The sequence below is a fragment of the Aptenodytes patagonicus genome, chromosome 1 (assembly GCF_965638725.1).
Source record: "Aptenodytes patagonicus chromosome 1, bAptPat1.pri.cur, whole genome shotgun sequence".
Classification (NCBI taxonomy): Eukaryota; Metazoa; Chordata; class Aves; order Sphenisciformes; family Spheniscidae; genus Aptenodytes; species Aptenodytes patagonicus.
This window is the reverse complement of record NC_134949.1, coordinates 124,368,288-124,383,054: the sequence shown is the minus strand read 5'-3', so window position 1 is coordinate 124,383,054 and position 14,767 is coordinate 124,368,288. Positions and strand designations below refer to the sequence as shown.

The 14,767-nt window shown below is 42.4% G+C and overlaps 1 protein-coding gene across 3 annotated transcripts in view; it reads right to left on the bottom strand.

The window, feature by feature from the left end:
• The window catches only part of DYRK1A (dual specificity tyrosine phosphorylation regulated kinase 1A), a 93,549-nt gene extending 83,685 nt beyond the window's left edge, over positions 1–9,864 (bottom strand). Inside the window, exon 1 of one of the 3 annotated variants that reach the window (XM_076354007.1) lies at positions 9,841–9,864. The gene's annotated coding sequence lies outside the window, so the exon portion shown is untranslated. Of the gene's footprint in view, positions 1–8,535; positions 8,624–9,115; positions 9,263–9,840 lie in introns of those variants that run through there. The other 2 variants (XM_076353990.1, XM_076353999.1) reach the window with 2 other exon arrangements.
• Positions 9,865–14,767: the final 4,903 nt, after the last annotated feature.

Here is a 14,767-nt window from a genome sequence, read left to right as displayed (position 1 = left end):
CCTAAAATCTCTGAAACCCCTCTCCCCACCCCAAAAAACACGAACTCAATGCCTTAGGTTAGGCCGCCAATAAACAAGATACATAAACATTTCAAGGTTTGGTGGGGGTTTTTTTCTGTACATTAGATCCAAAGCACTGAAATACATTTCTCTTCCACAAGATGCTAAAAGAATCTGTTAGCATTTGACAGATTCAGATACTAAAATGTTACATCTGTGCACAAGCCTATGAGAAAGTCACAAACCTGAGACTAAATGCAAGGTCTGGACAGTGCAATTATTAACAACTTGCACCTAAAAAAAAAAAATAAATAAATATATATTTACTGCATGATGAAAGATAGTTCAGATCACCAAAAGCAAGAGATAATTTTCCCATTTTTGTCAGTGTTTGAGTGCTTGACTTAGTTTGGGAATTTTTATGGAAATAACTAACAAAGTCAAATGCAACTCTACAGAGGTACTCAAGATTAAAATATAAGGAGAAAGACCGTGCTTGCAACATATGGAATATAATGCATACCTGTTTCCTCAAATACATAAACAAACTGGCACTGTCAGTTTGGGAGATCCCAGGTTTCAGAATATACATAATGACTAACACATAACTCAGAAATTGTATTCTGGGCCCACTGTATGCTTGCTAAAAATGTATCTTCAGCTTCTGCCTCATGTCAAACCACAGATCTCAGATTGTTTTGTTTTATGCAAACAAAACTTTGCTTTAACATACAATGATTAAAATTAATATTAACATTTTTTTAAAAGTAGCAGTAGTCCAGAGAAAGAGAACGAAAGCAAAGCATGTAAAGAATCCTACGTCAGAAAATACCAAGGGAAAATTTTTCAAATATGGAAGTCTAAAAATTAAACTCTTCATCCCATATTCAAAATCTTATATAGAAATAATTGCATATTCTCACATTTCAATAAAATTAGGTAGGAACTACAAGACTCAAAATCTTAACAAAAAAAAGTGAGGCCAATACTATGACAAAATACTGGTTTAAGTATGTAGGCCTAAGACGATACTTTTGAAGTAAAAAAAAAAAAAAAAGTAGTGATAAAGACATACAAAATTATGAATGACATAGAGAAGGTCAATTAAGTCCCACACCTCTCTCGTAACAGACTTCGGAAATACAGACTAAAGAGCAACAAATGCAAACTAAGGCCAAGGAAATATTTTTCACACACAAAAAATTATTTACTGATCTCAATCAGAACATGTTCCGATGGAAAAAAAAAGTTTGTTTTTTTTTTTTTTTTAAGAACTAGAAATTATCTTTATTACATTGGACAGAATGGGAAAAAAAGAAAAAACCCAAAAACCAAAACCTCCTATGCTTCAGAACGTAAGTCTACCATGAACTTCTCAGTACTAGGAAAATGTGACATGAACCGCTCCAATTTGGTGTTTCCTTTATCTTAAGATGTTTTTTTAATAAGCATCTAGAAAGCTTCTGGGGATTTTTTTTTTTCTGCTATTAAATAAAAGCCCCATACCCTACAAATACCGATAGTCCATATGCACACAAATCATGGATACAAACTGATTATAGGCCACTGATAATCTCTAATGTTTCCAAATGCAAAGCACCACATGCATACACTGGCAGAACTTCAGAAGACCTCTTAAAAATGTCAGTTTGTCACATACGTACTATTCCTTTCCTTCACATACAAAACACTGAGATGAATGTCCCTGTGTGTCACTACATATATTTTACATTTCACTTCCACTAGAACAGTAGCTAAACTGAAACAAACATATTATAAAATATCTCCATTCAAATAGAGAAGTAGCATTTTTATAAATTGTGCAGAAGAGAATGATTTCAAAACACGATACTTAAACTTTGTGAACTATAGGTAGAACTTGTTTTCTCATTTCTTGAAATAGCTGGATGCTGGTTTTCTAGTAGAAAACCAGAATGATATACCTGCTTTATGCAGATATAAAACGTATTTCCTTGCATTACAAGAAGAGAAAAAAATGATTTTTTTTAAACTATACTTTAAAACAGAGAACTCGAGATAACACACATAACTTGGCCAACATGTTTTCCTTGCTTTATTAACTTCTGTAAGAAATTAAACAGAAATATTTTAGCAAAAACTTGTACTTTGGTTTACTGCAATTGTCTGGCAGTATACAAATTAAGTAAAGGGGCACTAGGTTTATTACCTTCAAATCCACATTTAGAAATTGTCTCCAATTCTAATGGTTCCTTACACAAGAAAAGCATTACAGATGTTTCTAAGTCCCCATCACATGAAGCAAAGCCAATCTTGATTTAAGAATGACAACAAGAGTTGTCAGTGTTATCATTAACGCCTAAGGTAAGGCAGCCAAGTACTTGTACTCCAACAATCTGTTCCCACATGTGCAATTGGATTTCTCAAGGTTTCAAAACTAAGCTCATAAAGTTTTAAAATGTCCATGCTGTGAACATGACTCTGGTTAATTTAACTCCATAGACATACGTAAATGAATGTTTTGATGGGTAAAAAGACTGAAAGTAGACTCATATGGACACTCTGAACTGCAAATCACAATTGCACAGTGTGTAAAATACAGAGGTGAAAATATCCCCAAACAAATTCTACAAAGACAGGAGATAAACCCTCTTGTAAGGGCCACATCAGATATCATTAATGATTTCCATTCACGCCTCCAGATTATTAGTTTTCAGACCTTCTATCATTAAGCTTTTGTACGACAGACTATTGAATTACAATAACTCACAACCCTTTTTATTTACCAGAAGAAGAAACAAACCACAAACACGCATGCATTTACACAATGCCGTAACAAAAATGCTACATAGGAGAACATAAGGAATGAATAGGTATGCATCTCAAAGTCATGAAATCCTGATTAAATGGAGAAAGAAATAATATTTACTTCATGTTGTACAGTACAAAACAAAATGGAAATCAGATCCCAGCTAAGGTCTCCAAGTAGTACAACAATGCAAAATGAAACAATTTTTAACTATGCCCTTATAATACAACTATAGTTTGTAACACAGTATCATATATACTCTTTCCACTCAGCCTTCAACATAAATGAATCATTTATGATGCTGTCTCTAGTAGACATAGTTCACAGAAGACATTAATTCACTTAGAAACTAAGCTTGTAAAACACAGCATGTATTAAAAATAATAAACCATCAGGAAAAGTTTGAGGAGATATAAGGGTCATTCAAAATGAAGCGGTAGTAACTGCATAGTTAACTAACCTCTCCCCAGAACTGCACCTACTAGTGCTTCTGATTTTGGGGGAAAGCATAACCTAAGTTTGTAGCCTTAGCATATATAGAACTTTACTTCAGCAAAAATCTGATTTCAATGGGAAGACATAGATAGATATGTGCAATCATGTACATGTTCAGCATTTGCAGTAATGCTCACTTTTCTGCATAGGGCCCGCCATAAAAACCTCAACTTCTGAAGGCACACTATGACATTGACAGGGAAACCATCCTAAATACAAGAACACAGAATTCTAAGCTTATGAACATCTGATTGTGGTGAAAAATGTACATTCAGCTGTGTTATTCCACAACTACAACCCAGTATTTGCAGTGTTTATGAGTAACTTCTACAGAAAGGGAAACTGCCAAGATCTTCATGCAACAATCACTTCTTTTAACATTGACATCAATATATTTCAAACACTAACTTGCAATTTTTGGCATACCATTAAATTAATGCCTACTTATCCACAAGTTAGAAAGAGTAACAACAAAGCAGCCAGAATCAGACATGATCCAGGAAAGTTACTGAGCTTCCAGTATCAACTGGATTTTGAAAGAGTGTGTTAGAAACTGACTTGTCTGTAACCAAACACATACCCTACATGTATTTCATATATAAGTCCTGTTAAAACTGTATTTAAAAAACAAGAATATACATGGTTATATGAGTAGGAAGAAAGCTGTAGTTACAACTGGACAAACCAAACAGAGATCAGTGTAAGGAAATTCATAGTGTTCAGGAAAATACAGAACTGAGTAAGTACCAATACATTAACTTCCCTACCTGATAGTATTTTTTCCTCTTTTTTACCCCTTCCTTCAGTCTAAACAGTAAACTGATAGCATGGACACAAAACTACTTCCTCTACAAAGGATGTACTATGTGCTGTGCTCCGATTGGCTTCTCAGCGACAGGCCCACTGGCAAAGTAAATGAGAAGTTATTAGCAATTTACATAGTTCACAGGAACACAAATTAAGATTTGAGCACACATAAGTAAATAGGATTTTGAATGAACAAAAACATTAGCTACCTATGTTTGAAGCCAGGAAACCAAAAACCAATGAACAATAGGTTTTCAGGACACTAGGATTTAAAAGTTTCACTGGCAAGTTCGATTTAATCACTAAAAGGTATTTAACTATGATTGTGCCAATGAGTCATTCTACTAGTTTGACTTTTTCAGTAACTCATCAAAATTCACTCTAAATTATTTCAATCATATTTTGAAAGAATAACTCTGCCATCAGAAATCAATTTGTACATTTCCATTTCTTAGTTGACCATCCAAACAGTTATTAAAAAGAAAGAGGAAACTCTTCAACAGATAGATGTATTAATATATTATTAACTATTCCTTTAACTGACTTAAAACGCAGTCTATTTTTATTTGCCTCTGGGGGAAAAGAAAAAGGGGCAGGGGAGAGAAGAATAGAAGGTTTTGGAACTTTATGCAACACATAAATTGAAAGCTTGGTTTCTCACAGCTGGAACAAAACTGACACTTAATGGAGTTAATTTCACTTTCATTTACTCAGTTTCACTTTCAGGTATTCAGTGCTACCAAGACCCTGGAAATTTTGCAAGGAGTATGCTTACAAATAAGTGCTAGCTTATGTTATTTTAATTACAGAAACATTTTCACTGCTTTTAAGAAATGCTATATTCAGAGCTGAAATTAAACTGATTATGTCTTCATACAGGGTAACTGAAATAGCTACTATCTAGACTTCAGAGGCTCCAGAGTATTCACACCGTATGGGCGTAAGCTGAGCTGACTGGGAACTATCTTCCACGTTTCCCTAGCCCTTCAGTGGGGATTCTCCCTGTAAATCATTTGGACAGGACAATTTGGAACGAAGGAGGATATGATAACGTCAGTACCTTTCATATTGAGCCGCCCCATCTCTGTCCTTTTCAAATGCGGAAAAACTCGCCTATCCTTTAGAAACTGGGGAGGAGAAGGAAAAAAAAGGGGTGGGAAGCGAGAGAGGGGAAAGGAAACCTTACAGAGACAATGGGACTTAGTCTGTCTCATCATTATGCACTTTCCAGTCAAAGCGGAGCTCCTTTTCTGACCTGTGCTCTCAGACAATTAAGCAGTAATTAAGCACCCACAGATACTGGACAAGACTCATATATATGAGTATTAGGGGAAATGGAGCTAAACTCCAAATAAAGCTGGAACAAGTCTGAACTAGAAACCTATTCTAAAGCAATGAAATACATTTGCACTAGCAAAAGCAGTTATTTTTTCAGTCATGCTTGGATAAAACAGAAGCAAACCCAGAATTTCACCTTCCTTCCACATAAGGAAAAAAGATAACCAATGGATATCAATTACAAACTGTTACATTAATTGTTACAGGCAACCAATGATTAGGTTACTCCAATTCTATTGGTATATTGTGTCACCTCAAAGAGAGAGTACTAGAGAACTGTACATATGGAATATGTCTTTCTGGAAGTAAGAATTGTTTCTAATTACCAAAAGTTTCTCTGGTGTTTTTAAATAGACTACAATTCCCATAACTCTCCTCTTGAAGGACCCATGGAGGTGAGGAAGGAAAAGGAGAGTATTCCCCTTCTCAGAATGTCATTTACTTTTTTACCCACTCGTAAGCTTAGAAGAAAGGCATGTTTGCTCACAAAGGTTTTCTGTATTATTTCAAATAGTCTTAGAGCAAAAAAGAAGTCTCACTGCATAAACGTATCAAGTCTTTTAGACTTCTTAAAGTCTGATTAGCAAAAAAGTTATTACATAAATGTAAAAAATAAAGATGTTTCTTACCAAACTCTTACTGAAAAAAAGAGATGAAACTGTAAACTTAACAAATAATCTATTGTACTCAGTTATAAAGACAAAAGCAACAGTTCTCTGTAAATAATCCTATTCTACAACAACAGATCTATTTACAAAAGGATTTCAGAAGTTATACAAGTCTCCCATGCTCCCATAAAACAGAGATATCAGAAAGTTTTTGACTTCACTTTGGAGAACGCTCCTCCAAATGGCATTAAAAATTACCACAGAATGACTAAACATATACCAGCCTTCAATTCTTATTCAAAAACATAAGCTGTAACAACTTTCAAGCTATAGTCCTGTAGCCAGGGGTAAAAACACCTGAAATAAAGAAGTTTTAATAGGAATGCTAAAAAGAGAATCTAATTATAGCAACAAAATTGCTTCTTTGGTAAGAGTACATTTCAAATCACAACCCATTTCAGTTCAGATGAAACTCTAAAATGCTATCATAGCAAATAAAGGCACAGTTTTTCATGTGTTTTATTAACTAGTCTTTTCGCATACAACCGTATGACCAGGTGGTACAGTTTCAAACATGTCAGCATAAGCTAAAAGGGACTTTTTCATTTAATGTTAAGATGTTGACTAACTAATTTGAACTAAAATGACAAAAATCTCATAGTAAGTCCATTACGGCAAAGTGTAATAAAACAGTTAACCCAGACATGTTTCTGTGCAAGGCCCTATCAGAATTAAGATTTTAAAATGTGGTACACATGTTAGCAAGTATGTCCTAATTAAATGTAACTTTAAAAGCTCAGACAAGGCACAGAGTTATACCAGTCATGTTTTTCTTCTTTGTGTAAACTATCAACCAGTTTGTTAGAAGTCATTTACGGTCATCACGTGTTAATTCCCAGTCTACACAAAACTCAGGTACTTCAAAAATTAATAAATTCCTGATGACTACCTCATTATTTTACATAAGTAAGAGAATACTGCCCATAAATTGACACTGAAATAGAGAACTCTTGGCTGCTATTAGGTAAAATTATCCTTGTTGCAGCTTCTCTGTCACTGTCCAACGTGGGAGAGGGGATTCCAATGACAAGTTCTAAATCCACCCAAGTATTGATTCAGGAACTGTAACATTGCTGCTCATGTAACAAACTGTCTTTCTTACCTATTTGCCTGGAAACAATATTAAACTATTGTCAAATGACAATGCGTACACAATAACTTAACAGAATACACCCTTTTCTTGATTTAAGAAGACCATGCTCTTTATTCAATTTTGAACAAGATATACTTGCTTTACTCAAAGAATATTCAAAAACCATGAATTAAACTCTATAAGCTTCATAAACTTTGACAGAATTTTTAATTCATAGCAGAAAATGTAAACTTAACACATCACACACATTCTACTTCAGACTGCAAATAAAAGCACTCTAGTTCTAAATAATTCATATAAGCCAAAAACGTGAAGCGTAGCCTACAAAAGTAGTCTATATATATACACACAAGTTCACCAAATAAATATAGATAATAGTTAACAAATACTAGCTCATAGTCAAGAGTTATTTTCAGTGTTATTATTCTAATTCTAAAGTATAATTAATTTTCCAAAAATATCCAACCTACAGAGGTTGGGGGGAGGGGGGCGTGGAGAAAAAGAGAAACGAGTTTACCAAAACTTTTTAGGGCTACAGACTATTCCAATGAGTTAAGTTAAATTCTGCTTGGTTACAGGCAAATAAATAAATACTACTACAAACAAAATGTTTGCTTATTTATCACCAGACATCATCAACATATTCTTCAGGTTTACACTCCTTTTCTTAGGGAAAGGAGAATGAAATACCAACACAATAATAAAACAAGTTGTTAACATCTACTTATCTAGACACCCCCCCCATGATACTATATCCATGTAACTGTGACTATATATACCTACTGGCAAAAGTTAACAGCACACTCTCATTCGGATTAAAACAGGAGGTTGTCAAAAACATGCTTGTCGATTTATTTCGTAGTCAGATACTCTGTCTTTATTAATTTTAAAGAACAATGAATGTTTATTTCCCCTGATAACTATGGAGTAATAGGAAAACTAAGTAACAGCAACAATCTAGACACATGATCAAAGAATCCCTACATAGTCTTTGGACGGACTAAGCTGAAAACTTCAAAGCTGACTGAGATTCAAAAATGCACCAATTTCGAAACTTCAAATTACAGTACTTTTAATTGCGTTTTCTGATTTTGTGGGGGTGGGAGGGAATGCCACTCCAGAGAAGGAGCACCCTATGTATCAGATGAGGTCTCCAATTTCTTCAGCAACACAAAGCTAAATTCCTAAAAGACTGCAGCCAGCTATTAAAATATAGAAGCGCCTGTGTGTCTCTGTACCTAGTTCCAACTGATTCTCCCTCCCCTTCCCCACCCCAGCCCCCGCCCAGATGACAGTCATCTCACACAGGTACTCCTTCCACATCGGCCTCCAACTTCCCCACATACCGCACAAGTCCCTCACACGGGTGCAGGCAGGGGCACCTAAAGCCTCCACCACAACAGGTGCCTGCTCAGCTGACGGTTCAACTCCTGACGCCCTCCTCGCCTCCCTCTCCTTACTCCCAGACCGGGGCGAGACCTCGCACCCGCCCACCGCAGGGCGTTGCGCATAAGAGGGAGAGGATCCAGGCGAGCTCCCTTCCTCCATTGCCGGTCCCGCGACCCTTCTCGCCGCTCTGCTTCCCAACCCGGTAGCGACAGCCTCTCCCGGACGACCGAGGGGAAAAGCGCCGCAGAGGCCGCGGCCGCCGCCGCTGCCCCTCGGCCATGCCCGGCCGGCCCCAGAAGGGGGCGGCGGTAGGGAGGGCGGGGAAGAAGGCCAGGTCCAAAGCCCGGTACGGGTCCCGGCCCTGCCAGCTCCGGCCCGGGGCTCGGCGGGCCCCTGCGCTCTCCCCACCTCCTCTCTCTAAGATGGCAGCGGAGCTGCCCCCTGCGCTGCGCCCCCCTCGACCGCGCCGGGCCGGGAGGTGGCATCAGCTCGTCCCGCTGCGCAGCTCCCCGCCACCGGCTGAGGCGTCTCACTTACCCGTGTGGGGGGCGGCGGGCCCCGCGCTCCGGCCCGGCTTCTCCCGGTTGAGGCCTCTTCCCTCGGGCGGCGGGCGCAGGCAGGGCGAGGAGCGAGCGCTTCCCCCGGCCTCGGCCAGGGGCCCCGGCGCGGCAGCGCCTCCCTCTTGTGCGCTCCGCAGTCCGGCCGCCCCGCCGCGCTCGGGCCCGCACGGCTGGCGGCGGTGCCGGTGCCGCTCGGGGCGCGGGGGGCACCGGCCGCGGGGTCTGTCCGCTGCGCGCCTTCCTCTCTGGGCGGCGAAGAGGGGGGGGCCCGGCCCGGCCCGGCGGGCGGATCCGCGGCGCTTCCTGGCCGGGCTGGATTTTCTATCGCTCACAAAATGGCGCGCGTTCCAAACCTGCGCAGCGCCCGGCGGCGGCAACGGCAGGGCCCGGCCTCACCTCGGCTCGGCGGCGGCCTGAGCCCCGGCCAGGCAGCGCGGGGACAGCGGCGGGCGGGCGGGCGGACGCGAGCGGGCGGGGGGAGGAGGAGGAGGAGGAGGGGGTGGGGGGGAAGCGCAGCGCCGTACCGAGCCCCCGGGAACTCCTCGCTCCCTCCTTCCCTCCCCCGCCTGCCAGCCTCTACCTCCTCTACCTCCTCCCTCCCTCCCTCCCTCCCTCCCCGCCCGCTCCTCCTTCCCCCTCCCTCGCGAACCGGCTTCGCCAGGGCGCCGCGCCGCCCCGCTCCGCTCCCCTCCCGCGCCGCACCGCTGCTGTTGCTGCTGCTGCCGCCGCCTCGAGCCTGTCCTCGTCCGCGCCCGCCCGCCCGCGCGGGACGAACTTCTCGCGTGTCCCCGCCGGACCCTCGGGGGACAGTTTTTTTGAGGGTGTTCTTTCGTTTTCTTGTGCGATAACGTCTTTCGGGGTGGAGGTGGGAAGGAGGAGGGGAAAAAAAAATAAAACCCACGATTCAGGCGGGAAGAGGGTTTTTTTTTAAAAAAAAAAAAAAAAAGCCAACTGACAAAATGGCGACGGGGCGAGCCTGTTTCTATGGCAACTGTCAATCACGCGGCCCGGCTGCCCCACCCCGGCCGGGCGGGAGACGGCGCTGACGTGGGGAGGGCGGGGAAGAGAGCGACGGGTGAAGGGCGGGCCCTGGTCGCCGGGGCAACCGCTGCACCCTCCCCCCCCCCCCCCGCCCTCCGGCGTGTGACGATATCCGCGCGGCCGCGCCGCTGCGGGCCGGGATGGCACCGGGGCGTGGGGGAGGGGGAGGCGCCGGGGCGGGGCGGGGCGGGGCGCGAGGCCGGTAACGGCGCTGGGGGGGAGGGGAGCGGCTGCCCTTGCCCCTGCCGCACGGTGGGCGCCCGGGAGGGGGCGGCCCGCCTTCACCGCCGCCCCACAGGCCTGCGGCGGCCCCTTCCCCGGCCCGCAGGGGGCGCCGGCACCGCGGCGGTGGCGCCGGGCGGCGCTGGAGGCGGGCGGGGGGAGCGGGGCCCTCCGGCAGCCCGAGGCAAGGCGAGGCCGAGCGGGCCGGGCTTCTCGCGCCGCCCGCGGTCTGGGGAGGCCCCAGGAGGGCGGCGGGGCTGTTGAAGGCCGCCCTCCCACGCGGGAGGAGCGGTGTGGTGCGTCCGGGGGACTCGGGCGGGCAGGGGTCCTTCGCACCCCCCCTTCTAAAAATAAATACGTTCCACCAAAAAGAGAAGAAAAATCCACCAAGAAGTTGCCTCGTCTGGCAGGCGCGGTGTGGGTGTGCTCTGTGAAGGGAGCCTCGGGTTGCTGAGGGAAGACTCTTCCACTCCTAATTGCGGGGCGGAGTTGTGGAGTTGGCGCAGCTAGCCTAAATCTGTGACAGGGATTTTTTAAAATTTTTTTTCTGGAATGCCCACAAAGATCAAAAAGTAGAGTATGGCCTTTATCTAATACTTTAATTCTAATGTGATACTTTAATCTAGTCATTTTAGTTCACAGCCAGCCTCCTTGAAGAAATTAGGACATATTACTAACACGCGTTCCATTTGCTTTTCTTCCTATTTTAATATTTTTTTATCTCAGCTTAAAAGGTGGAAATAAGCAGCCAAGAAGAGGGAGACAGGTGCAGCAACAGCCAAAGTCGTAGGTTCCCCCACATGTAAAGCATGCATTGCTTTACAAATGCAGTATCACACGCAGTTCAACCAAGCTAAAATGTTGTTGCAGCTGAAGACAGCAGGCCAGAGTCCCTCCACCTGCAGCCACGCAGTCCCTCTGCCTCTTTTTTTCTATAGCAGCAGGAATGCTAACACGATCAAACCAACCGAAACACCCATCCAAAATACAAAGTTCTCTGTATGGCTGGGAGAAATACTGATGCGCAGGGGACAGCAGGAATGTGGCGGGGGAATTGTGGGACCACCCCACTGAGTAACAGCACAGTGTTAGGTTAGATTAAATCATCCATGAAATTGCACCTCAAAGCCGTGGTAGGTGTCTGGGAGCACCATGATTTAAGCAGTTGTTTCTCATTCCCCTCAGCCCCAGAAAGATTGAGGGGTCACTTTGAGCTGCTTTTGACGCTTCTCTCTTTGCCTTCGAGTACGACCCAGGATGAGGAAGGCCAACACGCGTGTTCTGCAGCGTAACAAGGCACACAGGGTCGTCTGCTTCTAGCCAAGGACTCCCAAGTTAGTATCATCGCATTTTGGCCTAGGGTACCTGCACGCACAGTGTATTGTACAGGAAATCCAGAACATACAGAAAAGCATTGGCTGTCTTGCATACGCTCTGCCCAATCCATCGTTAAGGAAGGGCAACTCTTCTCTCGGGGACAGTGGGGTCCATCCCCATGAGGATTTTGTAAGCCTTGCTAAAATCTCTTTGCCATTCCTTGTGAATGGTGACGTGCAGTGGCAGACTAATGTCTCTGTTGTTCTATGTAGGTAACTACAAAGCTCACAGAAAGTTGTCACACCACTTACTGTATCAGAGTATGTTACAGCATGTAACTTGTTGGGGTTTGGGGTTTTTTTTGAGGGCTTTTTTTTGCTAACACTTAAAAATAGTACAGAGTTTTCATGAGTTTGTGCGCTTGCTCAGTAGTCCTCTACTTTTATTTTGCTGGCTATACACAAGCTTATGGTATGTGGCAACTTGGGCTGAGATAAAATGTCCTTTAAAAGGTGAGGGCCTTTTTTTTAATTTTATTTTCCAGCACAAACAACTAAATATTTTTGTCTTGTTAATATTATCTTGATAATGAATAACCTGTATAGTTCTTCTCTTATACAACAGTATTCTCTTAAATGTCCATTTCATTAAAAGCATGTGTACACGCTACAGATGGTCTACAACATTTTCTGTTTAGGTCCTCAATAGATGAAGTGTTGAAGCTGGTAATCATTAAAATTAAGGAACAAGGCCATTGCGAACTGCAGCTCTACCAGAATCTTGCTCCAGCCACAGAATCTGGGATTAGAGCTGGTGTCAGGATGGACTTCCTTGTCTGTATGCGTTGGGAGGAGGACTTATGTTCTCTGCTGCCAGTAGGTTTAGGGCTAGGGCTAGGGATCTGAGCATCTTCCAGGCTGGGACTCTACCAGAATCCTGCCTCACCTGGAAACATAGCACACAGGGTAGGAGCAGGACAGAGCTTTATCTTAGCACTGGGAGCTAGGAGTCCTCGTCTGTGCTGCAGATACGGGTAGGGTAAAGGTTAGGTCTAGCACTTGGGAAGTGAGGGTCTTCCAAGCCGGGACTCAGCAGAATCTTACTCCATCCAGAGAAGTTTTGTTTTGATTTTAAAACCAGGTCAGCTTCCTGATTCATTGTGTAACGCATCCCATAAACGGTTGTACTGGAGTAACCAAGTTGGTATTGCATAGATGTGGGGTGGGAGTAAGGGGTAGAAGATGAAGGTACACTTTAGCTGGTTTTGCTAGTGAACTCCACACAACAGATAATAGAGACTGAAGATGGAGCAATGAGAAATAGTTTGTGATCTGGAAGAAGGGGATCCAAGTACTTGCTAATTTCTTCTACTTTTTCAACATAATAGTTATCATACCTAAATTTTTTTTTTCTTTAGGAAGGAGGGGACTGTCAAGACAGGGAAGACTGAGAGTCCTTTTTTTTTAACTCTTCATCAAAAACCACCTAGGGTAGGTTGACAGTATTTCAGTATCGCACTTGAAAACAGGAGTTTGCATACATTCTTTATGAATTAGTAGGCAGGCTCCTAAGAAGTACTTGGTTTTCTCTTCCTAAGAGACTAACCCCTCAGAAAGCTGAATATTTTGGACTAAAAAGAACAACAATAAGCAGAAAACTTGAGAAAAAATAAGAAAAAAAGTACATAAAAAATGAGGAGGAAAGAATACAGTGTGGAGAAATAAGATCTAAGAGAGAAAATAATATACAACAGTCTAGAGAAATAGAACAGATGTAAAAGAAACAATGAAACAGTATAAAAGTTTTCTTAGTTTGGTAGGTACAAGATGACGTGATACACAATATTCAAAACATTAAATTACAGTATCTTAATGGGACAGAAATTTACCTTAGTCAGCCTTGGTTGACTATTCTGCCTCTCCTGTCTTTCAGTATGATTATGCTGAGAAATATAATCCTTCCTGTTTTCCTCTATTTTTTGGTGTGCATTTACATCTATGCTGTCAACAAAGTAGACTTGGGACCAGTGCAGAAATGGTTGCAATTGGAACTTAAAAAATCCAAGAGTTCCCAAAGGTGCAGGACTACCACAGAAAGTGTGCTATAGAAACAAAGGTTTTCCCAGACTGATGGCTATTATTATTATTGGTATTTGGGGGAAAAACCACAGACTTTGTCATCTAAGTGAAGAACAATAGACTATGGCATGGCAGATGAATATAAAGTAATAAATAAATAGTTGTGTGTTCCTATTTACTTTCTGTTTTACCAAAGACATAGATTAGAGATCAATAAATCAGAGGGAAAAGCTGAAAATTACATAACATTACTTTCACCCTTTGAGTCTTCTACCCAGTAAAGATTAAAAAGGAATTACTCATTAGGTCTGCTTGGTTTATAATTGTTTTCTTTAAAATTTCTGGTAGTGAAAGCTACTGTGCAAGAGACAGCACTGAAGTGGATGGACAATTGGTGTGCTAAACATGGCACTTCTTACATCCACAGTGGCCAGTTCTGCTCATTTATTCATTGGTTCATTTGTTCGCCTCTGATTATGGGCATAGTCTACAAGTCTGCATATGATGCCAGATTTATTTACCTGGGTTCCCAGATGTTGGAAGCAATAAGTAATTTCAGAATCTTCCTCACTTCCTGTCAAAGATTACCAGGACTTCATAACTCTTGAGTTAGGAATGTCTACTCACATAACTACTATTTTCACATAGCTTTTTAGTTATTCATCCCAGCGTTCTGCCAGTCATAGACTTAAAGCAGTATAGTTGTGTCAACAGTCATTTTTGTGGTCTTCTGAGCACACATTATATCAGTAACACTCTACCATTTTGGGGATGAAGAAGTTTTCCTAATTAAGGGGCTAAGTACTTCCCAAGTCTATGGAAGCTGTTCAGTATCTTACCAGCTTCGTTCCATCTCCTCCTGCTTCAGACCACAGATACTCATCTTGTTGTTTCAGCCACACCGTCACCTGATAGTGGAGTGTGACCATGGATAATACGTCCCAGTTTTTCCCTTTTCAACCTTGCTACAT